A 24535-nucleotide genomic window follows, 5' to 3' on the forward strand; every position below is an offset into this window, starting at 1 on the left:
TTGATGTCAATATTTAAAAAATAGGCAGTATTTCCTTTCCGGAGCCCTGAGACACAGTGCAAAGCTCCACTCAACTCTCTAGCGGTTCAAGAGCGCCATCTGGTGGCCGATCGGCAGATCACCAGCCGGAAATTAACCTTTGAACCGGTAGTGATCATCCATATGTGGTCCGACCACTCGCTATAGCTCCCGCGACTCCATCTTGAAACACTGGATAATAGATTGCTCGCCCTAACTCAATAAACAACGTTATTTGGACGTATATACTATTATACAACCTGGAAATGGATCGGGCATTTCTACATCCCATAATAGAAAAAAATCTGTTCCACGCTCATCTGCCAGCGGCGCGAGGAAGCCACGGTAAGATTCAGCGTTATTTTCTAACGTATTCTATACTAACTGATCTGATGAACATATGACCCACTCTGGATGAATCATCTAACGCTGCCCACGGAATTATAAACGATCCCCCGCCCATCCGGTCATCATCAGATGATGCGTAGAAACTTCTAGAACCACGTCCAGTTGAAACTTTTTATCTCGCACAGATTCCTACCAAACTGTATTTGATCATCAATATAATGCATTTGGGGCTATAAATCACGTTCTGAAGAAAGCTGCAGAAAACGATAAAAACATACTTATACTTTAGACCATATTTTAGTATGAATATGTGAATGAAAAAGTTTAACGTTGCTACACCCTGAACAATACATATAGGACATTGAATGGGCCATAATAATGGCAATTTAGCAATAGGATTTAAAAAGTTATAGCCCTGCAAAGAAGGGGAACTTCTCCATAGACAAATAGAGCTGGCGAGGGATGGTAAATTATGAATTTAACCCATGGCGGCTGGGTGGGGCAGCGGAGATTGCGCTCGTCACCAATGCAAGAGACTTCGGTCTCGAATCCGGGTGTCAGCATTGCCTCCGGCTTGGGCCAGTCGTCATACTATCTCAATTGGCAGAGGTAGCGGTGGAAGTTGATGGGTGGGGATTGGACATTGTGGACAGCGACTCCTACAGGTCTGTTGGGGGACGCCAGCACAGCAGAGACAGGAAGTAGCGGGGGTAGTGTGAGCCTCCCATGCGTTACACCTCGCCACAGAGTCCGCGCTGTCTGGTGAAAAGATGCGACAGGCTGCCTCCTCGTGTACCGGAGGGGACACGTGATGCAAGGCTTCTATCCTCCCTACAACCGACCAGTGGGGGGCATAGTCAAGCAACGTTCAAGACAGGGGAGGGGAGAATTGGAAATACGAAATTGGGATGGGAGAAAAGATAGAAAATAAGGAGAAAAAGTGGATAAAAAAAGAAGAAAAATAAGTTAATTTATGTGTTGTAAATATTGTTAATATTTATGTGCAATCGGTTCATTTCAGTTCAGTGTAGAGAAATGCACCAATACTAACAACCGCCTTACTGCACGCCATGTATCCGTGACATGCTCGCCCCGCGACAACACTAGTCGTTTCGGGGGGCCTACCACCCCCCCCGAAAGAAATCCTAGGGGACACACTGCTGCAGTGCTGCGGTCACAGACGAGTGCTCTCACTACTACACTAACCACCCTGATACACACACAGCAATACTATGATTATGTAATATGTACTTATTTTGTAATACGTACACATTGTACATTTTCAATACAATACGTAATCATATTATGTTATACGTAAGTAGGGATGGGTACCGAATTCGGTACTTTTGAGGTACCGAACCGAAACACGTCGGTACTACCGAGTATCGAATCAAGTGAGAAACCGGAAAAAAAATTAAAAAAAATATATTTTATAATTTTTTTTTTTTTTACTTTTTTCTTTTCATGTCAACGTTCACACACACAATATATGCTTACCTAGGATTTGACTTGATTCAACAACAAAGCAGTCGGAGCAATGACAAGCCGAAAACTGTCGAAATTGTAGTTATTTGAAGTTTGGATTTTTTTTTTACGACTGATGTAGGTAAATAAAATTTCTTGAGACTAAAGTACCGAAAAAAGGTACCGTTGGGTACCGGTATCGATTCACAGGTACCGGTACCGGTATCGGTTCAAATGTGAAAGGTACCCATCCCTATACGTAAGTAACTTATATAACACGTTATATAACAGAACATACTAGGGGTGTAACGGTACACAGAAGCCACGGTTCGGTACGTACCTCGGTATTGGGGTATTGGGTTCGGTACAACAGAAAAAAAACATTTATAATAATTATTATTAATATACATTTATTTGTAATTTTTTTATATATTATATTTATGATAATTATTATAATAATTATTATTAAATAGAAAAATGTTCTATAGGAAAAGTATGTTTATTTTTTTTATTTGATGTGCCTGTGAGTCCGGCAATGTATGGGGCTGCGGTAGGGCTGGGCGATATGGCAAAAAATCATATCGCGATAACGATATGATAATGTTATCATATTTCTCGATATTGATGATTATCGAAATTGTTATAAGTAAAAAAAAAAAAAAAAAAAATCTTTTTTTAACAACAGATGTATGTTTATTTTGCAGCAATTCTTTGTCGTTGCCGCCATCTTTAGTGTTACATCCCCTCACACTCCAGTTCTCAGGCTGCAGCTGGTTTAAAAGCGAAAGTAAACCGGCTTCTCTGCTGGCTGTGGCTCCAGGGGAGTTGAACAGTTCTGGCTCTGCTAGTTTATTTTCGATCTTTTGGCGCTTTTTTGGTGGACAAACCACTTATTAAAATATATCGCGATATTTATTGTTATCGTTATATCGCCCAGCCCTAGGCTGCGGCACTGCAGATTTACCCTACTCGAGTCCGGCGGGGGAGAATGTTGGTGTGTTTGTTGGTGCGTTTCTTTCCATTGGTTTCATTTGGTTAACATTATTGGGCGAACAAGAAAACGAAAGAAAATTGTAATGACCCTGCAGCTGTTCCAATGTAAATGTGCCTCGGTGTTACCGGCCACGCGCGCTGTTCTCGCACGGACCTCGCGAGTGCCTGCATGTTAGATTTCTATCAAATCAGCCAGTATCACCTCTTCATCGTTGGCTCGTGTAGTTTCTGCGTTGTGTTTATTTCTCTGTGTCGTCTTCTCATACTGGCTGTACAATCTTTGTCATTCCCCTTTAACACATTCCCGGCCATTGGGGGCCGTCTAATCTCACTCTATAAGGCCAGCATTTCAAAACGGACTTGCATTGTGCGTGAGGCTGTTTGTAGAGCTAAATCTATACTTTATACTATAGTATTGCTATCTGTGAACCATGAATGCATGAAAGGGGGGGCGGGGGACGTCGTTTCTGATTATTGATTACCAATAACTGCGTTAGCCTCAGTAGCCACATTCACTGATCGCCTGGTTGGCTATGATAACAAGGCCTGATCAGCATGTAATTTACGTGAAAAATATCTTACCGTGGGCCGGTTGGATCCCCAAAAGGATTTCCCAGTTATCAATCGCCATCTAGTAGATCGATATGTCCATTGGCTGATATATTCCTTTACTGCATAGTGAATTCGGCGTCGCAAAAGGTATTCCAAGCTACGGGCTACACATATAGATCAGCGTTTCCGTTAGAACATATTCGTGCCGGTCTGGGTGTCCTGCAAGATTTCTATCCCCGGACATATTCGAGAAATTCCGGTCAGAGTTTTAAACAGCAGTCTGTTATAATCACATTTTTATGAGCTAATGAATTCCGTTATATTGGACATTTGTATTAATTACATCAAGCGAAGAATGAGAAATTGATTTGCAGAATCAAATTACTATCTCTCGCCAGGGACCGAAACTAGAGAGCGCCACCCGCCATTGGCGCTCAGTTTTTACGTTTGGCGCCTCCCACTGAGAGGTCATGTGAAAACCGAAAATCATGATCCAATTCTTTAGCGGAGTTCTCACTCGCTGTCTCAGCACAGACATGCAGCGCACCGCGCACTGCTGCTGCTGCTCCTACCCCCTCCCCACCTGTTTCTGTATGCCTGCATGTAAACAGAGGCTATTGCCTCCGACAGTCACCGTGACGTTAGTCTAGTCAGTGTGGGACCTTCGTGAGATAACGTTAGCTACCGTTACAAAATGACCCAGTCAACTATTCACTTAGTTTAATACATGAGGCATTGTGTAACGTTATCCAGCCGGCTAGCTACTGATAGCTCCCGACATCAACAAATGCTCCAGCAATAGTCCAGTGCATAATACCTCCGTTGGCTAGGTAGCTCACTAGTCACTACGAAATGTTGCAGTAAACTAAATAGTTCACTGAGGTGTTGTCCCAACGCCATCCAGCAGTAGCTACAGATAGCTCCTGGCATCAATGTCCTACAACAACATGCGTATTCGAGTCCCTGGCTTACATCGCATGAGTGAGGGCTGCTGAATAGGGTCCAGCTGTAGCTCAGGAGAATCCTTTTGCATGCTGAATGTAGCGTTTAGGGTCCAGCTGCAGCGCCGGAGAATCCTTGCTGGAGCGGGAGGCCACTCGAGTATACACACAGACAGTGGAGCTGTTTGCAGACAGCGAGGTGGCGATGTCTCACAGATAACACAATCACAAGTATGATTATATAATATATATATTTTATAAAAAAAATAAAAATTATATAAAATAATAATACATTTTTCTTTTATCAAAAAAAAGTTGGCAGGTAAGAAATATGCTTGGCGGGTAGATTCTTCCCATCTACCCGCCACTGGCCAGTGAGTCAAAAAGTAAATTTTGCTCCCTGTCTCTCGCCTCCCAAGTTAGTGCGATACGCTAATCCAGCATCAAGCTCCCGCCCCGCAGGCTTGCGCTGCAGCAGCTGTCACACGCACCCCCAAATTAATCTCGAGTCGACATCGCTTCACCTCGTTGTATCAGACACGTCACACATATCTTAATGTCACACACACAGCAAACTGTAGTTGATCATCACATTGCCTCGTTTGCTAGCTCGTCGCCACATGCAGAGAGGACGAGCCACATGCTCGTAACGCATTTGTTGATTTCAATATAGCCTACATTTAGTTATAATCAATAAATAATATGCATTACTATGTGACACGGCAGTCAACCAACAGTTGCATATGATTAAAAAATGTCAACACTCATTCACCCCGTCTCTCGTTGTGCCTATCCGTTTTGTACCTGCGAGAACAGCGGGTCGTCTGGTTGGTTCGACTTTGATAGATCCCCATTGGAACAGGTGGCCGTCTGCGAGGCTCGCAACGGTATAGCAGCAGACTGGGGATGCTCTTTGTGGTTCAATCAATAAAGTGTACTTTGTGTACGTTCAATCAATGTTATCTCTCGTACATCATAGAGGCTAGACTACTAGACTATAATGTCGCACCTCAGCCAGGAGAATTAAACTTTCCACTCGGGCCTGAACGCTCAACATTTCTGTTTCTGTTTTCTTTCACCACGGCATCAGCGGTCTCTGTGACTTCAAGTTCAGAAGACTCATCTTCGTTGTCATTATTATTAGACCTGCTTGTGCTTGGTTTCATGAAATATTTGTTAAGCTTAGCTTGTTTGGCCATCTCTCTCTCTCGCTCGTATGCCTGTTTGTCGTTATGGTGGCCAGGCAGGCTCAAAAAAAGAAAGAAAAAAAGATTCACATCCGAGCGGCGCCATCCGCGCTTTATCAGAGTGAAGCAACAATGAAACAAATGTAATGATTGTTTCGTTCATCGCATAGGCTATTTAATTTTAGCCTATTTTAATACAATTCAAATAATAAAATTGTGCTTAGAGGAATTATTTTCACCGGACATTATGACCGGAGAGATTTAAATATTCGGACTTCAACATATTTTGCCGGTCAAATACCGGTAATTACCGGCTAACGGAAACGCTGGTATAGATTCCAGCTAACAGTAAACTCCATTCAAAGTAAAAAAAGAAAAAAAAAGCACAGTTCTGCCACAGGGAACACTGCATTATCGAGACAGCGCCCTTACGAGGATCTGGCCGGCACTTTTCAGAATTCCAAGAGTGGGGTCAATCTGCAGTGCCGCTCGTGACATTGAGTAGGTTATTAAAATGTAATAAAAGCCAAAACAACCTTGCCGGTCGGGAACCAGTTAATGCAATCTGTAATAAAAATTTGACACTCTCAGACGTGTTACCTTTCTTCGACAAACGTTGTTTATTCCATACACAAAGCCTCGTACAAGGTGTAAACCAGTTATGTATTGTCCTTGAAAAGTATTTGGAAGGAACTAAATTCATTATTCTAATGATCTCCTGTTACCCCGCTCGGTGGTCGTTGCGGCCTTGTCGTAGCCAACAACCATATCTGCTAGCCGAAGCTAGTGATGATGTGTCACTCCCCTCCCCCACCCAGCGGTGGTGGAGAGGGATGAAAGTCTCTGATCAACACGTGCGCTCTTCGGTGTGGTTCGTTTCTCATTCTAACTGTACCCGGAAGAAAACTCACATTATATTATCTTCGCCATAGCAACGGCAGGCCCCGCCCCTCTTCTTGTTGCCATGTGACGTGCTGTCATGGCAACTGCTGTTCACCCTTCACACACATTAAACGTCTGTTTCTAGTGGTGTCAAACTCTCTCTCTCTGGCCATTCTGCTAATGCAATCCTTATCAAGATGACGAATGACCTTGGAGCTCCCACCCTGCTCGCTGTGGAGACACACTGCCTGTAAACACACTCTCTCTCTTCTCGTCTGTGTTGCTCTCAGATGAATCCGCGTTCACGGAATCGCGGACGGAATCGTGGAATTGAGCAATAAAAACGGAATCAACTGTAAACGTGGAATATTGCAGAATTTGCCCTAATCTGGACTGAAATTCCGTGTTCGGGAGAAAAAATTAAACGGATTTCATATGGCTCTACTATAAGCAGTGCTGTCATACACCAATATATACCTTTTGTTTACATCACTGAAAAACCTTGAGATCCTTCAATGTGCGACTGGTGTGTTTGCGCAGAGGGAAGGCGCAAACGCTCCGAGGCGTATCCTTCGTATGGCTGCACGTACTGCACCGTGGCGGCCGTACCGTAAATTCGCGGGACGAATACACATACTGTTAAACCCCTAGAGAACGTACATTATGTACCTTTTTCCATGTGGTCAATTATTACTTTATTTACATTAGGGCTGGGCAATATAACGATAACGATAATTATCGCGATATATTTTAATAATCGATATCGAAAAGAAAAAGATCGGATTTATTTTTATTTTTTTGTGACCTGCAACAGGGCAGTTTTAAAACCAGAGACAGTGGACAGACTTGTCCTTCTTGCCTGCAACTTAAAGTAATGGCTTTGCTTGTCCAAATGACAATACTGACCAAATTGAGATTTATTTTTCTCTTGTCCATTTATTTTGTTTGCGTTTTAATTTAAAATGCAGTTTGAAACTGTCTGTACACAGTAGGCTATGTGTGCTAGCAGAACTAGACTCCAGTCACGAGTCACGGTGCACATGTGTGGTGGTTTGTCCACCAAAAAAGCGCCAAAAGATCGAAAAGAAACTAGCAGAGCCAGAACTGTTCAACTCCCCTGGAGCCACAGCCAGCAGAGAAACCGGTTTACTTTCGCTTTTAAACCAGCTGCAGCCTGAGAACTGGAGTGTGAGGGGATGTAACACTAAAGATGGCGGCAACGACAAAGAATTGCTGCAAAATAAACATACATCTGTTGTTTAAAAAAATATATATATATTTTTTACTTATAACAATTTCGATAATTATCTATCGAGTGATATGATAACATTATCATATCGTTATCGCAATATAATTTTTTGCCATATCGCCCAGTTCTAATTTACATATATTAAGCAAGATCTTTCCCAGGAATGTCGCCACAGACGCCTAGTTCACAATACTTGGTTACATTGTATACTTGGATACATTGTGTTACCTCATTCAGCGATAGGTCGTGACTTAACAGACATTTATTTTAATGGAGATTGGCAAGATTGGCACTTTAAGCATGAGTAATGTTCATGCAGTCATGTCACCTAAATAAATAACTAATCTGTAACGCTGAAAGTCCAACTCCGATAGTGATATCAAAACTTGATAATGTTAAGTGTAATGTTATATCATTAATACAAGGCACAAATCCAGACAGCAATTCATCCCATTCAACTCCAAAAGCCAGTAAAAAACAATCCAAGCCAGAGTTGTACCTGTCACAGTTCTGATCATATGTATTGTATCATATTTTACAATCGCAGTAGTGGTTCTGACTGTAGATGCCCAAATGTTCTCAAAAGCATCTGTTGGTCACCAAGACTTGCTTGCTCGCTAGTTAGTGTCTGTAACGGTATATCTTATACTTATGAACACTGCCTGAGGCTCTACTACGCATCTCTCTGTCTTGTCTCTAAGTTGTCTCCCTCTCTCTGTATTATCCCCACTATGTCGTCATTATGAAAGTCCATGTACTGTGTTTGTCTGTATGCTATAATGCCATGTATGTAAAGCACTTTGAGATGCCTAATGTAAGGCGCTATATAAAATAAATTTATTATTTATTATTATTATCACATGTATCTTGCCCAGAATGAGGGAGCGAGGTGCAGAAAACACATTTATAGGTCTCACCCTCTGGCCTCTGAAGCTGCTAATGTCTTTTTTATTTGGGCTTCACTGGGAGTATAGTGTGAAACGGTGACCTGTCCCTTTGTTACTTTCAAAAGAAATGGTTACAACAAATTAAATTACAATTATTTCATGCCCTTCTTTCTTGACTCCCTTACCTTACAGGTATTTATCTGTGAAGAGGAGGTTCCCCCTGAGCAGCAGGAGAGGAGCCCCAGTCTGAGCCAAGAGGAGTCGGAGCCCCTACAGATTAAAGAGGAAGAAGAGGAACTATTTCAAGATCTAGAGGAGGCTGGTGGCTCCAAGATGACCTATGAACATGGTGGAGAGAATACTCTGTCCTCACAACTCAGCCAAACCCTGGACCCAGAGCTCCTAGAGATTAAAGATGAACTACACCAAGGGCTGGAAGAAGCTGGTGGCTCCAAGATCACAGGCCACCCAGTGAAATGTGAAGATGGTCAAGAGAACGCTCAGCCCTTCCAGCCTCTTCAAACCCGTTGGGAGAGAAACAGAGAAGCTTACTCTTTACCCAGCACCTCAACTGAACAGATGAAAACAGAACCTGATGGAGAGGACTGTGGAGTATCAGAACCAGCCAGTAACTTAGATCCAGCTGGTGACTTAGAACCAACTAGAGATAGCCAGCCCGTTTCTTCAGACTGTTCTCTAATTGAGACTGAAGACGGTGATGATAAAAGTTCTGAAAATGAGACTAATGACAGTGATGATGAGAGTTATGCAACTGAGACTGATGACAGTGATGATGAATGGAAGGAGAGTGGAGGACCACGTTTGATGACTCGGAAACCAAAGAAGACACAGAAAATACGAAGTAGTCCTGGCTTCAGCAAGGAGGGACATCTGAAGATACACATTAGAACTCATACCGGAAAGAAACCATTTAGTTGTTCATTTTGTGGGAAAAGGTTCCGTGATAAAGGACATCTGGAGATACACGTGAGAACTCATACCGGAGAGAAACCATTTATTTGTTCAGTTTGTGGGAAAGGGTTCAGTACGAAGGGATATCTGAAGATACACATGAGAACTCATACTGGAGAGAAACCATTTAGCTGTTCAGTTTGTGGGAAAGGGTTCAGTCATCTAGGAGGTCTGAAGATACACATGAGAACTCATACTGGAGATAACCCATTTAGTTGTTCAGTTTGTGGGAAAGGGTTCAGTCTGAAAACAGGTCTGAACATTCACATGAGAACTCATACTGGAGAGAAACCATTTTGTTGTTCAGTTTGTGGGAAAGGGTTCAGTGCGCAGGGACATCTGAACTCGCACATGATAACTCATACTGGAGAGAAACCCTACATTTGTTTAGTTTGTGGGAAAAGGTTCAGTGAGAAAAGAGGTCTGAAGCTACACATGATAAGTCATACTGGAGAGAAACCAGTTAGTTGTTCAGTTTGCGGGAAAGGGTTCAATGATAAAAAAGGTCTCAAGCAACACATGATAACTCATACTGGAGAGAGAGCCTATATTTGTTCAGTTTGTGGGAAAAGGTTCAGTGAGAAAGGAGGTCTAAACAGACACATGAGAACTCATTCTGGAGAGAAACCATTTAGTTGTTCAGTTTGTGGGAAAAGGTTCCATGATAAAGGAAAACTGAAAATACACATGAGAACTCATACCGGAGAGAAACCATTTAGTTGTTCAGTTTGTGGAAAAGGGTTCAGTACGAAGGGATATGTGAAGATACACATGAGAACTCATACTGGAGAAAACCCCTATAGTTGTTCAGTTTGTGGGAAAGCGTCCATTACGAAGGGAGATCTGAAGAAACACATGAGAACTCATACTGGAGAGAAACCATTTAGTTGTTCAGTTTGTAGAAAAGGGTTCAGTGAACAAGGCAATCTGAAGACACACATGAAAACTCATACTGGATAGAAACCCTTTAGTTCAGTTTATGGAAACGGGTTGGAGAGCCTCATGAGGTCATACTGTAGAGAAACCATTTAGTTCAGTTTGTGGGAAAGGGTTCAGTAGGAACCCTTGCAGTTTTTTGCCCTTAATATTTAATGTATTTTGACGTGCAAACCATGTGGCGTTTCAGCAAAAACCAAGGTATGGCACAATTAAAATGAAGCCACACATATATCTGTCTTAACATGACAATGCAAATGTATAGCTATCTTATATTCACAATGCCTAATGCCCGGCAGTGAAAACAACTTTTATCCTATATTCTGGTTGGTATTTCAGCACCATGGACAGAGAGAGGAGGTCTAATTATCAGACCAACACACACACACAAAATATTTACTGGCATTGAGCCCAAATACAAATATTAATTCTGGAAAGCACATATAATGAGATGGACACATATTCTATATATAATATTTGTTTCCCCTTTTTCTCCAGACACACATCGTTTCAACTACTTACACTACTCCAAATCAAGAAGAAACTTATATCTAAAGATATCTTTTGATGGTGGACATGATGCAAAAACAGCCCATGAATTTCATATTTAGGCTATGTATCATTCTTATTAGGGATGCCCCGATCACGTTTTTTGCCACCGATACCGATCGTTGTGAGCCATATCGGCCGATACCGATCGTTTTTGATTAAAAGAAATTAAAATGTATTTTATATAAATTTTTTCTTTTTCTTTTTTTTTATAAAATATATATATTATATAATTAGACTTGTACTTGTATTATCTGCGAGACATCGCCACCACGCAACAAGCTCCACTGTCTGTGTGTACTCTAGTAGCCTCCAGCTACTGCCAGGATTCTCCGGAGCTGCAGCTGGACCTATACTCGAGTAGCCTCGAGCTACGGCCAGGATTCTCCGGCGCTGCACCTGGACCCTATTGGTATAACGTTACTTAACTGTGCTCAGCAAGCCCTCAGCTCGAATACGCATCGAATCAGTGTTATAAGACATTGATATCAGGAGCTATCTGTAGCTACTGCTAGCCGGATATATAACGTTAATACAACGCCTCAGTGAATTATTTAGTTCAATGGGACATTTCGTTTTTAACAGTGAACTAACTTGCGCTAACGTGAGCTAACAGCTAACAGGTATCATACCTACCTACTATACTTGCTAGAGCCGGCGTTTGTTGATGTCAGGAGCTATCGGTAGCTGGCCGGCTAGATACCGTTCGGTTAGACAATGCCTCATCATGTATTAAACTAAAAGTGAATAGTTGACTGGGTCATTTTGTAACGGTAGCTAAGCTAACGTTAGCTCAGGGAGACGCCGACACGACACGCCGTCCTCCCGTGTCTCACTAGACTAGACCCGTGTTTACATGCGTGCGGGAGAGGCTGGACTCGAGAGCAGACGCCGCACCACCGGTGTCTGAGACAGAACTCAGCGACAGCGAGTGATCGGGTTTGACGATCGGTGAAAATAAAACATCACCGATCGCATATTTATACTGAATATCGGCCGATAACGATCGGTGGCCGATCGATCGGGGCATCCCTAATTCTTATGTATGAGGGATTTGTTAGATAATAGACACACAAATTAAGATCATTCTTAGACATTTTCTGCTCCATCAGGGTGTCCATGGGTCATTAAAAGGTTATTTAATAGTACTTTTACTATTGAATATTAACATTTATTAAAGGCCTTAAAAAGCATGAAATAGTCTTAAATTAAGTTAATATTTATAATTCAGTCTATATTTATTGAGTGCTATAAACAGGGTCCAAAATTAACACCAAGCATCAAATGCCTGTAAAGTAATTTTTTACTAGATTTATAAGAGTTCAATAACACTTTACAGTTGGTTTTTGCTATTCATGTTCTCAAACTTTGTCCTAACCTGGAGACACCCTGACTGAGGGCTCTCCCTGTACAGCTGTCTCCTAACCTGGAGACACCCTGACTGAGGGCTCTCCCTGTACAGCTGTCTCCTAACCTGGAGACACCCTGACTGAGGGCTCTCCCTGTCGTACAGCTGTCTCCTAACCTGGAGACACCCTGACTGAGGGCTCTCCCTGTACAGCTGTCTCCTAACCTGGAGACACCCTGACTGAGGGCTCTCCCTGTACAGCTGTCTCCTAACCTGGAGACACCCTGACTGAGGGCTCTCCCTGTACAGCTGTCTCCTTACCTGGAGACACCCTGACTGAGGGCTCTCCCTGTACAGCTGTCTACTAACCTGGAGACACCCTGACTGAGGGCTCTCCCTGTACAGCTGTCTCCTAACCTGGAGACACCCTGACTGAGGGCTCTCCCTGTACAGCTGTCTCCTAACCTGGAGACACCCTGACTGAGGGCTCTCGCTGTACAGCTGTCTACTAACCTGGAGACACCTTGACTGAGGGCTCTCCCTGTACAGCTGTCTACTAACCTGGAGACACCCTGACTGAGGGCTCTCCCTGTACAGCTGTCTACTAACCTGGAGACACCCTGACTGAGGGCTCTCCCTGTACAGCTGTCTCCTAACCTGGAGACACCCTGACTGAGGGCTCTCCCTGTCTCCTGTAATAGAGCAAGTCTCCTTCATGATAATTAACGAGTGTCACTCACAAACTGATGATTGGCTTCTTGCCTCCCTCGTGTATTCCCTATTCAGAATATAAATGCAAGGAACCATAGAGGCAACTCCAGGAACTCCACCAATATTTTAGCAAAGCTGTAAAAAGTGGGGCAATCATCAGTCCAGTCTACAAGAGGAAGTTGACTTGACTCATTATGACAACAGACTGCCTTTAGGCTAAAGGTGACAGTTCTTATTTTGCATCTAGGGTGGGGATTTACCTTTTTTATTTAAAAGCCACGTATAAACAATGAAACAGAACCACCATACCACCACTTATTTCTTTACTCACACAATACACTTATGGAAAGTAGGCCTACTGCAGGTGAGCCACACAGGTTAATTACAGACTATGGCTGTAAAACATGTAGTGATTAAATATATTTGTTCACATTATAAACATATTTGACAAATGTTCAACCAGTTATTGTCATTTTGCCTTACTGATCATTTTGAACTGACAATATACATACTCATTATAAATACATATGCCTATTGAGTTTTTCAGTGGAATTGTGTTGCTATAGGAACAGCTTGGGCTCAAGTTTATTTCCTGTCAGTTATTGATATTAGTGAACGCTGCAACAGGACATAAGCATAAGTCATTTTTCACATTTATTGCTTATTTTTATTGCAAAATGATCCTGCGGACAAAAGAAATAGGAACGTGGACTGGGTCATTTGATTAAATCATTAACAGGCTTGTGAGATAGGAGACTAGTTTGAACACCCATTGCTTACCTACTAGAAATTATATAATTCCATATCTTACATTTTTGTGAAGTTTAAACAAATTACTAATTATAATTAGAACTCCGCTCTCTGTTGATGGTGCTGAAATACGTGCCAAAATCCATAGGATGAAAGGTTTTTACTGCTTGCTAAGTTGAGCATTACATGCTAACAGGCATAATTGTGAATGTGGGAGAAATGTAGAAGGATTTGTATTGTCATGTTGAGAGAGAGAGAGAGTGATGTGTGGCTTTCCTTTAATTGTGCTGTACATTGGCTTTTGCTGAAACAATGTCAGATGGTTTGCATGTCAAAATACATAAAATATTATGGGCAAAGAAACTCCAGAGTGTGTATTTTCGGGATAACGGGCTGTCAGTTTTGTGCTGTAATTTTATTTATTCTGCTTTTAAAGCTGCAGAAAGAGAAATCAAATATGCTATATAGAAGCAAAATGGTAACTGTGTTTCATATTAACCACCTTTTATTGAGCAGAGGGTTTCAACTGCTCTGTCAAACACAAAGGATCTTTGAAAATGTCTTTGTTATGTTGAAGGCATATCATTTTGTATCCTTGTTCATTAATATCTACCTAATGACTAGGATGTATCAACAATAACATCTTGTCAACAGTGAACAGTTGATGTTATTGAGTCTTGACTTGTTTTTCTTTTGTGACCTTCATCTTCATTCATATTAAATACTAAGTTTCTGTACCTCCTATTTTTATGTAGTCAATTAAATGTCTGATTATATCTTTGTATTGACTCATCATGAGTGTTGTAATCTGAAATGCTGTACAGCCATTAGGGTTCCTTCCTCATAGTCAATTATTAGGTCAGTTTGGTCTTGATCGACCAAAACTGTAAGTTGATTAGTCAATTTATATGCTTATTTCTTAAAGAATTTGCACATATCCGGTTCATTGCTGATTTCATAAATAGTGGTGGAAGAATGATCTTTTACTTACTGTAAGTAACATGTAGAAATACTCTACATGTTCTGCATTCACAATTTGAATTGTGGGAATGAATGATCTCTACTTGAATGAAACTGTTCACAAAAGGTCTGAAGACATTACTGTTGAGTTTTTAAAAAGTATTTTGTTAGCACTTTGAGTGCCATTCAGGTCCATTGTATATGTATCTGGATGGATACATAGCATACCGGTTGTTTTTATTATTTTGGTTGAACTACCCCTTTAAAAACGGGACCATAATCCTTGTGGCATATAGTGTGTGTGGACGTGTCAGAGTGGCCTATAGTGTGTATCGTATAATTGTAGTGATTTTGTGTGTGTTCCACCTATGGCGAGTGGCTAATGTAACTGTGACACCAAGACTAATGCTAGTTAACTAACCCCTGCTGTGCAAGTAGTGAGAGTGATATTGTAGCGGAGCCAGAGAGCCTCCCGACACCTCTAAACCAGAAGAGCCATTGGCCGCCAATATTTCCCATTGTTTCTGTGCTTGCATTACTGTATTCAATTAGTCAATAAAGATTCTTACTTTTTTTGCACCCGTTCTGTCTGTCCACTCTGTCTGGGAACATACCACCCACTTTTTATGTCCAGGTCGATAGTTGTTGAAGCAGTGTTCCTATCTGTTTTGGATTACGGAGATGTGATTTATAGACATGCAGCGGCTTCCACTCTTAAGCCCTTAGACTCTGTTTATCATTCAGCCATTAGATTTATCACCGGTGATAGTTATGGTACTCACCATTGTATCCTATATAATAAGGTCGGGTGGGCCTCTCTGGCACCGTACCGTGCTAATAGGGGATACGATGATGGTGACGATGATTAGACTAATGGACATATGCGGCATTATCTGCCTCGAGCTGCATGAAGTATGGGGGCCCTTAGACTGCTTCACTACCAAATTCCTGTCCCCCAGTCTCCCATGCCCCCCCCCCCTCCCTTCATTCCGCCCTCCCTCCAGTTCACCAGGCGCGATCCATCTTGTTTACTACTCGGTGGGATTGCAGCCGACTATCGCGCATACAGTGTCTCAGGCCTCCTGTAATGATGACATGTGTCAACAAATGTACATGTCTATTGAATTTATGTTGTGCCGTTGTTACTGTAAAAATGTAATGATTGTGATATGATGTTGTTAATGAGACGATGAGCTGTATGTGTATGTCACTGGAATTTCCCCAAGGGGATCAATAAAGTATCTATCTATCTAGCATTGCAATCTTTTTATTTATAAAGCCATAATTAGAGATTGTCCAAATTATATTAGTTCTTTATTGGAATGGACCACTGGACCCTGTCGTACACGATCCAGTTTTTGGCTTACACTTAGAGTGCCTAGAGTTTGTACTGAACTTGGTAGATCTGCTTTTGGCTTTTTTGCCCCTACATTTACATTTACATTTAGTCATTTAGCTGACGCTTTTATCCAAAGCGACTTACAAGTTCTGTACGACAAGCCATCAGGAAGGGCACAACTCTATCAGCTGAGCAACAATGTTCATCAAAGTGTTGAGTGCTACAGTGTAGGTTAGTTTATTAGGACAAGTGCATGACAGTACGGTTAGTTAGGGTTAGATTTTTTTTTTTTTTTTTTTTTTTTTTTTTTATTCAGATAATGGTTGAAGAAGTGCGTCTTTAGTCGACGGCGAAAGATTGGACGTGATTCGGCTGTCCTAACTGGGGTGGGTAGTTCATTCCACCATTGTGGGGCATGGACTGAGAATAGGCGACTTCTCTTTGATGACCCTCCCGGAGCTTGGATAGGAGTAGGTCTGAGGCGGCCAGAAGATGCAGAGCGTAGGGGTCTTGAGGGTGTGTAGTTAGAGACCATTGACCGGAGGTAGGCGGGAGCGGTTCCCTTTGCCGCACGGTATGCTAGGTCGAGGGCCTTGAAGCGGATTCGTGCAGCAATGGGGAGCCAGTGCAGGTCCCTAAGAAGTGGGGTGACATGGGCCGACTTCGGTAGGTTTGAATCATGGAATACCCTGCAGGAAACACTGAAACTAGACACTCTAGTGTCTATGGGTCGGTTTAGAACCGTAATGACCAATCAGGTCACCACAATATGTAATTGTTTTTAAATTATTACCTCTGTTTAAATTTTTAGCTATTTTATTCTTTTAAAAAGATATTTTTATTTTTTTGTAATGTATTTTAAAAATGTGCTCTTAATTATTCTGATTGTCTGATATCTTTATATTTATGAACACACTGTGACACTTGTGTATGTAACATCTCGACGGCACTGTAAATGAGTTTAATTACTCAGTGTATTATCGAGTATAAATAAAGATTGAATGATTTAGCTCAAAACACCAGCCAATCCATATGGAAAAGATCTAGCCTGAAGCTTCCCCCCAATTAGTCCAAGTTCCCCACTCAGCAGTCCCATGTTAACCTAATCACTGTCAATGTCACTGGTTTGCACACAACCTGGGGCAAGGAAAATAGATTTTTTTCTTTTTAAATAGGGCTCACACAGTTCATTCACAAAAATAATAGTCAATAGCAAGGTAGTCCTGTCGACCTATGACCTGTGTGTGATACTGCATGTTAACTGTAGTGTGATTGTACATGTATACTGCTGTATTGTGTGTATATGGATCTGTGTGTGATACTGCATGTTGACTGTAGTGTGATTGTACATGTATACTGATGTATTGTGTATAACAGGTCCAGTTCTTCCAGATGGAAGGGGCAAGGGGGCCCGGGGGCGTCTATGCCTTCTACAACGCTGTTCGGTTTCCGGGTTCCTCTGATTGGCCGCTGACCTATGCTATTACACGCCCCTTTACACTCTCGCGCTGTGAAGCGCCAGCGGGGCGATGCGGTGGTTTCTCCCCGGCTGCGGTGGTTTCTCTTTCTCCCCGGCTTCCGTGCGCCGCGCTGCCGCCGGCTTGACTCGGTCCAGCTCCAGCAGCAGCGGCCGTCTTCCGCTGCCTGCGGTATCCTCCCTCCGAGGCGGCTCGTTCTTATTATTATCCCCCATTGTTCAGGTCGACATGGTCGCACAAACACCCGTTGGAGGAGTAGTGGGGGAGAAGAAGAGGAATATTTTTAAATAGCAAGAATTATCGACTGGCAACTTTGTGCTCGTCAGACCTGCAGCTGCTGGTACTGTATGGAGAGAGGCATATTTCAGTGATTGAAACCGGCTGTCTGTCTGTTGTTGTGTGCCTCTCTCTCCATAGTGTACCAGCAGCTGCAGCTGCACCCTGATGTAAACAAGACAAACGTCTTTCTCTGGTCTGCATCCCCTTAACAATTGTGTGTATTGAGCCGTACTGTATTGTACCCATTCTGCAATCTGTTAAATAAAGTTTTCATTCATTCATTCATTCACGAGCACAGAGTTGCCAGTCGATAATTCTTGCTATTTAAAAATATTCCTCTTCTTCTCCCCCACTACTCCTCCAACGGGTGTTTGTGCGACCATGTCGACCTGAACAATGGGGGATAATAATAAGAACGAGCCGCCTCGGAGGGAGGATACCGCAGGCAGCGGAAGACGGCCGCTGCTGCTGGAGCTGGACCGAGTCAAGCCGGCGGCAGCACGGCGCACGGAAGCCGGGGAGAAACCACCGCATCGCCCCGCTGGCGCTTCACAGCGCGAGAGTGTAAAGGGGCGTGTAATAGCATAGGTCAGCGGCCAATCAGAGGAAACCGAACAGCGTTGTAGAAGGCATAGACGCGGCTTGGGGGGTTCTGTTTGTTAAGAAGCCTAATAGCAGACGTTTTGAATACAGGGGCAGCATATCTTCTACCAGAGGGCAGGATGAAGGCAGGTGCTTAGGTTATGTTGAGTCTGTTTGTTTTGGATTAATTTCACAACATTGTGGTGCTTTTCCCGCAAAGAAATGAACCACTCCTTTGTTAGAGACCACCAGTTTTTAGGTTGTGTGCCAAACTGTTTGACCATATTACGGCCATGTTCAAAACATGTCATTTCGGAGATATACTGTCAGCCATCAACAGTATAAGCAGAGACCATAAATGGTAAATGGCTGCATTTATGAAGCGCTTTAAAAAAAAAATCCTCAAATTGTACCCGTTCACTCACACATTCACACACCGACGGCGGAGGAAACCATGCAAGGTGCCAACCTGCTCATCAGGAGCAATTAGGGGTTAAGTGTCTTGTTCAAGGACACTTCGACACGCTGCCCGGGACGAGTGGGAATCAAACTGGGAACCTCTGGATTACCAGACAACTGCTCTACCTCCCGAACCACTAACAAATTAGACATTTCTCTCCCTAGCTAGTTCTGTCATCAGCTCTGTAAAAATATGCAGACTCTGGAGGTAATAAATATATGGAGTGGTACGTAAACTTGCTTATAACAGTAAAAGTACAATCTTTCTTTACAATCTTTACAATTATTATGGTCAATAGAAACATATTGACATTTTAAATTGTCATTCAGCGGAATGGAAAAAGTATTTTTGTGTATTGATGTATATTGCATATTGATGACAAATTTAACTTTTACAATATTGAAATTCAGATATTTTAAGCGTTTGTCATAAATAGTAAACCTCCCATTGACTGGTTGATTGAATTCATTTTACACTTACTGCGCTTCGAGCGCCCTCTACTGCTGGCAACATTAGAGTTGGTCCCCTTTCCTTTCAGTCCCCGCCCCAGCAGAATTACGTCACGTGGCTCTGTGTACAGTACTTTCAACTCGTTGTCTATGGCTAATGGGCTAATGCTAACCTCCAATTCTCTGAAAATATCTAGAACTAGAATGCAGAGACCATGTAATGAACGGACTAACTGAAGCGGCAGAAGATATATTTGAATGGACTAAGGTGGAGGAGTATGAACTACAGCAATTGGTTTTGATAGTTCATCAGCGAGCTGGATGCAATCCTACCTGGAGGGGAGAGAACAGATGGTGGAGATGCAAATGACATGTCATCAGCTTGTGACTGCAACTTGTTCCTGTTCGCGGACGACTCAGCCCTGCTGGTCTCTGACAGGGACAAGTTGCAGGTTGAAAAAGCCCTCAGCTCTGAACTCGTCAGAATCTGCACCTGGCTCGCTGATAACAAACTATCATTACACCTGGGTAAAACAGAGTCCATTCTCTTTGGATCAAATAACAAACTCAGCAAGGCCAACGGCTTCTCTGTTACATTGGGTGACAATATTGTCACAAGGAAAGATGGAATTACCTACCTGGGTTCCATCCTAGAGGCAAATCTTTCCTGTAACAAAATGGCAACCAATGTAATCAAAAAGGTCAACCAACGAACAAGATTCTTGTACCGGATATCCTCTCTGGTAAACAAGAATACCCTGAAGACTCTGGCAGGAGCACTCATTCAAGGGTACTACGACTATGCTTGCACGACTAAGGCCCTAAAAACAAGTCTACAAACATCACAAAAGAAAATGGTCAGACTACTGCTTGACCTTACTCCTCAAACCCACCTCACTCCTGCCCATTTTGACAACTTAGGATTGCTTAGAGTAGACGACAGAGTACAGCAACTTGCAATGGGCCTGGTCTACAAGATACACTACACCACTAAGATACCCATGTACATGTCGAAATACTTCCCAAAGGTCCGTGAATTCCACGACCACAACACCAGAGGGAGCTCCACAAGTCATGTTCAACCCAGATTTGTCTCAAACACGTTTCACAATTATGACACAACAATGTGGAACGCCCTACCCACAGGCGTAAAATAATGTGAATCCCTACCCTCCTTCAAAACCGCTCTCAAAGAGCACCTACGGGTGGCTGCAATTAAAAACTGGCCCCGGTAAATGTCCAAACCCCCCAATGTACAGTTTCTTTCCAAAGCGCTTTACAATTAGTTACTTACATATTACCCATTCACACACCGACGGCGGAGGCAACCATGCAAGGTGCCAACCTGCTCATCGGGAGCAATTAGGGGTTAAGTGTCTTGCTCAAGGACACATCGACACGCATTTCAATTATATACATACAATATTATTTCAGAACCAGATCCTTCCCTTCCCCATCCAAAACAAAAAAAAACACTATCCAAAACAAAACTCTACTTGACCTCTCTCCATCCTTATACATTTCCCGCTGTCAATAAACCATTTCTCAAACATTTCTTTACTCATATATTTTTCAGCCAGTTTTAGATCTTTTTTCATCATGCTTTTAAACAAAGGCCACACCTCCACCTTCTTTTGATAAAAAAAAAAGCTATCCTTCTTCTGTACACAATAGCATATCTAGCATGGCTCAATACATAATTCATCAAGTTTTTCTCCTCCTTTTTCCCATAAAAAAACCAAACAAAAACCTCTTTTTCCAATCCACCCCATTCTCCCTCCCCTCTCCCCAGTTCACCCCCAGGCCCTCTTTCAGCCTTGTATGAAACATCTGCAGGCCATCACATTCCATAAGCATATGCATAAAAGATTCATCTTTGTCGTTGCACACATCACATACTCTACTTATGCTATTATCAATATGACTTAACACCGTTTTTGTGTACATCCTATTGTGTTTCAACAGAAAATCATTATGTTCACACTCTATACTATTAAACTGTATATCTACATTGCCCCAAATAGTCCCTCCCACCAGCCCCGGAAAGACCCTCTCCCAAACCTGCTCTGACGCTGGTATCTTCTTTTCCTTCAAGACAAAAAATCGATATATTTCTTTACTTTTTACACTACCTATATCTTTCTGCTTCTCTCCCTTCCCTACCTTCAACTCTAGCAGTCCACATCTTTTATTTGTCCCACACTCATTATCTATTCTCTCTCTCCACTCTCTTGGCAACGCACTTTTAATTTTTTCAAAACCAGAAGAAACTGATGCATAACTGTTCCTCCTCCAATTCTATCACTGTGTCATATAAAGCCTGTACCGGGAGGAAGCCCGGTACAAACTCATACACACAATCCTTCACTTGTCTTATTCCTGCTCTCCAAAAAACTTTATTATACAAAACACTCTCATTAATACTTACTTTAGGGTTTAGAAATACAGGTTGGTTAAAAACCATTTCTAACTCTGTACATAAGTACTCTACATTGGGCAAGAACTCAGCCCACGCCTGCAGTACCTCCCTATACAAACCAGGTATCCCCTCTGTCATGGGCAGTTTAAACCCCATGAACAGACCATTGTCCCCACACTTGCCTACCTTCTCTACACACTCTCTGAAAAAACGCTTCCAGCCATACTCTGTGCTATCACACAAGTACTTCTGTACACACTTTATCCTTACAGTTTTTTTCCTTACCTTAAAATCAAACAAATTTAAACCACCTTCACTGCACTTACCTATCAGAGTCTTGTGCGCTATTTTAGCCATCTTCCCTTCCCACAGGAAATCTTTTACTACTCCATTCACAGCATTTTCTACTGTCTCTGGCATGTCCAACACACTTAAAGCATACATTAATTTTGACATTAATAAGCTATTTACTATAATTACCTTGCCTTTTAGCTTCAAACACCTCTGTTTCCAATACTGAAGCATCTGTCTTATTTTATTTACTATACCTGTCTACGTTAAATCCCTCTCTTTACTATCATTCACCCCTATCCATATCCCCAAAATTTTGATGTGCTCCTCCGCCATTTTAAAAGGGAAAACACATTTATCTATATTCAAATTACCTATACATAATAATTCCGACTTATCCACATTTATCTTAGCCCCTGATGCCCTACCATACACCCGCAGACACTCCATTATTCTATTTACACTGTCAATATTCCTTACTGTGAAGGTAGTATCATCCGCATACTGGTGCACCAGACTCACCCCCCCATTTGGTATTTTAATTCCTACAATTTCCTTTATACTTTTAACATAAGTTGCAAGTGGCTCTGCAGAAATTGTGTACAGCAAGGCTGAAAGTGGACACCCCTGCCTCACAGACCGTTCTAAAGTAAAGACATCTGTGATACACCCATTGCACTTTACACAACTCTTTGCATCTGTATACAAAAGTTTTACCCATTTTATAATTCTTTCACCAAAACCAAAAGTATTCATTGTTTTCAATAAGAACAACGATCCACACGATCAAAAGCTTTGTTTAGGTCTACACTTAACAAAGCACATTCTTCATCCCTACCTGTTACATATTTTATCACATCTTTTATCGTTCTGATAGTTTCAGATATGTCTCTTCCAGGTATACTGTAGGCTTGCGTCGGCGCTATTATGCTCCCAATCACCCTTTTTATTCTATTAGCCAAGATCTTTGTCAACACCTTATAATCTCCGTTCAACAAACTTATTGGCCTGAAATTCTCTAACCTAGTTTTGCTGCCTTTGTTTTTAAATAACAAAGTCAAAACTCCAGTAGTCATTCCTTCCGCACACACACTGTTTCTTTCCATTTCTTTATATACATTCAATAATATTGGTGCCAGCAGATCAACAAAAGTTTTATAAAACTCTCCAGACAATCCATCTAGCCCCGGACTTTTTTTGATCTGCAGGCCATGAATTGCCTCTCTCACCTCCTTCTCAGTTATTTCTCCATCACACATATTCTTATCACTTTCCTCCAGCCTCATTTTCATGGTATTTAACACAATATTTACACACTCATTATCAACCCCTTCACTCTTGTATAGTTTCCTATAAAAAGACTCTACAGTATCCAAAACACCAACAAGATCATTCATTTTTTCACCTTCTTCATTTTCAATTTCTCTTATATATGTTTTCCTTTGCTTATTTTTTTCCAACCTTAAAAAGAAAGAGGTACACCTCTCTCCCTCAAAAGCATATTTAGCTTTGCTCCTTATAATTGCTCCCATACATTTTTTTCTCTCACTTGATTCCCACCTAGCCTCAAGCTCAAGGTACTTCTCTATATTGTGATCTGGATTTATTTTTATCTTCTCCTCCTCTCTTGTCAACATTTCTCTTAATTTCCATTCCTCTTTTTTCTTTTTATAATTCCGCGCTTTAGTATATCTTATACTTATTTTCTTTATATTAGCGTTCACATTACCCCACCACACACCCACATTATCTTTATATATTTGGTTTTCCTTCTCTGCACATATATATTTCTTTATCTTTCTCTGATACTCTTCCTCTTTTAGCACCCCTATATTCAAGCACCACACCCCCCCCTCCTCTCATCTGCACTTCATACCCCAACTCCAAACATATAGCTGCATGGTCACTTAAATAATTAAATTTGTGCTCTATATTTAAAATGTACTTCTGTACACTTCTTTTTGCAAGGCATAAGTCTATTCTACTCCGCCTCAGTACACCCATCACCAATTGCTTTCTAGTGTATCCAATCTTACCTGCATTCTCTTCTCTCCAAACATCCACCATATCAGTTTCTGCCATTATTTTAAATAGTGCATTCCTAGATGTGTCAAATTTAAACACCCTACTTGTTGTATCCAATCTTGTGCACATAGTATTATAATCACCAATCATTATACAATTATCACTCATGTGCACCCTCAAACCCTCAAAAAACACTTTCCTCTCCTTTTCCGTATTTGGAGCATAAATACTACATAATTTATACGTAATATCATTAAACACAAAATCAATTATCAACACGCTCCCCTCAGTATCTTCATGTATTTTCCTTACCTTATTAACAACACCTTTTCTCAATAATATAGCTACCCCACACGATCTCTCTGCTCCATTACTCACATATATTTCATCATTCCATTTCTTTTTTACATCATTCATTACATTTTCTGTCCACCATGTTTCTTGTAAAACTATTATTTCTGCTTTA

The 24535-nt window shown here is 41.7% G+C and overlaps 1 long non-coding RNA gene across 1 annotated transcript in view; it reads left to right on the forward strand.

Annotated features, from left to right (window-relative positions):
* LOC311234905 overlaps positions 1–8816 on the forward strand; it is a 73157-nt gene extending 64341 nt beyond the window's left edge. The window contains exon 3 of the long non-coding RNA XR_014620113.1: positions 8714–8816. This is a non-coding gene — a long non-coding RNA (uncharacterized lncRNA). The remainder of the gene's footprint in view (positions 1–8713) is intronic.
* The last annotated feature ends 15719 nt before the right edge of the window (positions 8817–24535 follow it).

The sequence above is a fragment of the Notolepis coatsorum genome, assembly GCF_963971535.1.
Source record: "Notolepis coatsorum genome assembly, chromosome: 9".
In the NCBI taxonomy this organism is placed as follows: domain Eukaryota; kingdom Metazoa; phylum Chordata; class Actinopteri; order Aulopiformes; family Paralepididae; genus Notolepis; species Notolepis coatsorum.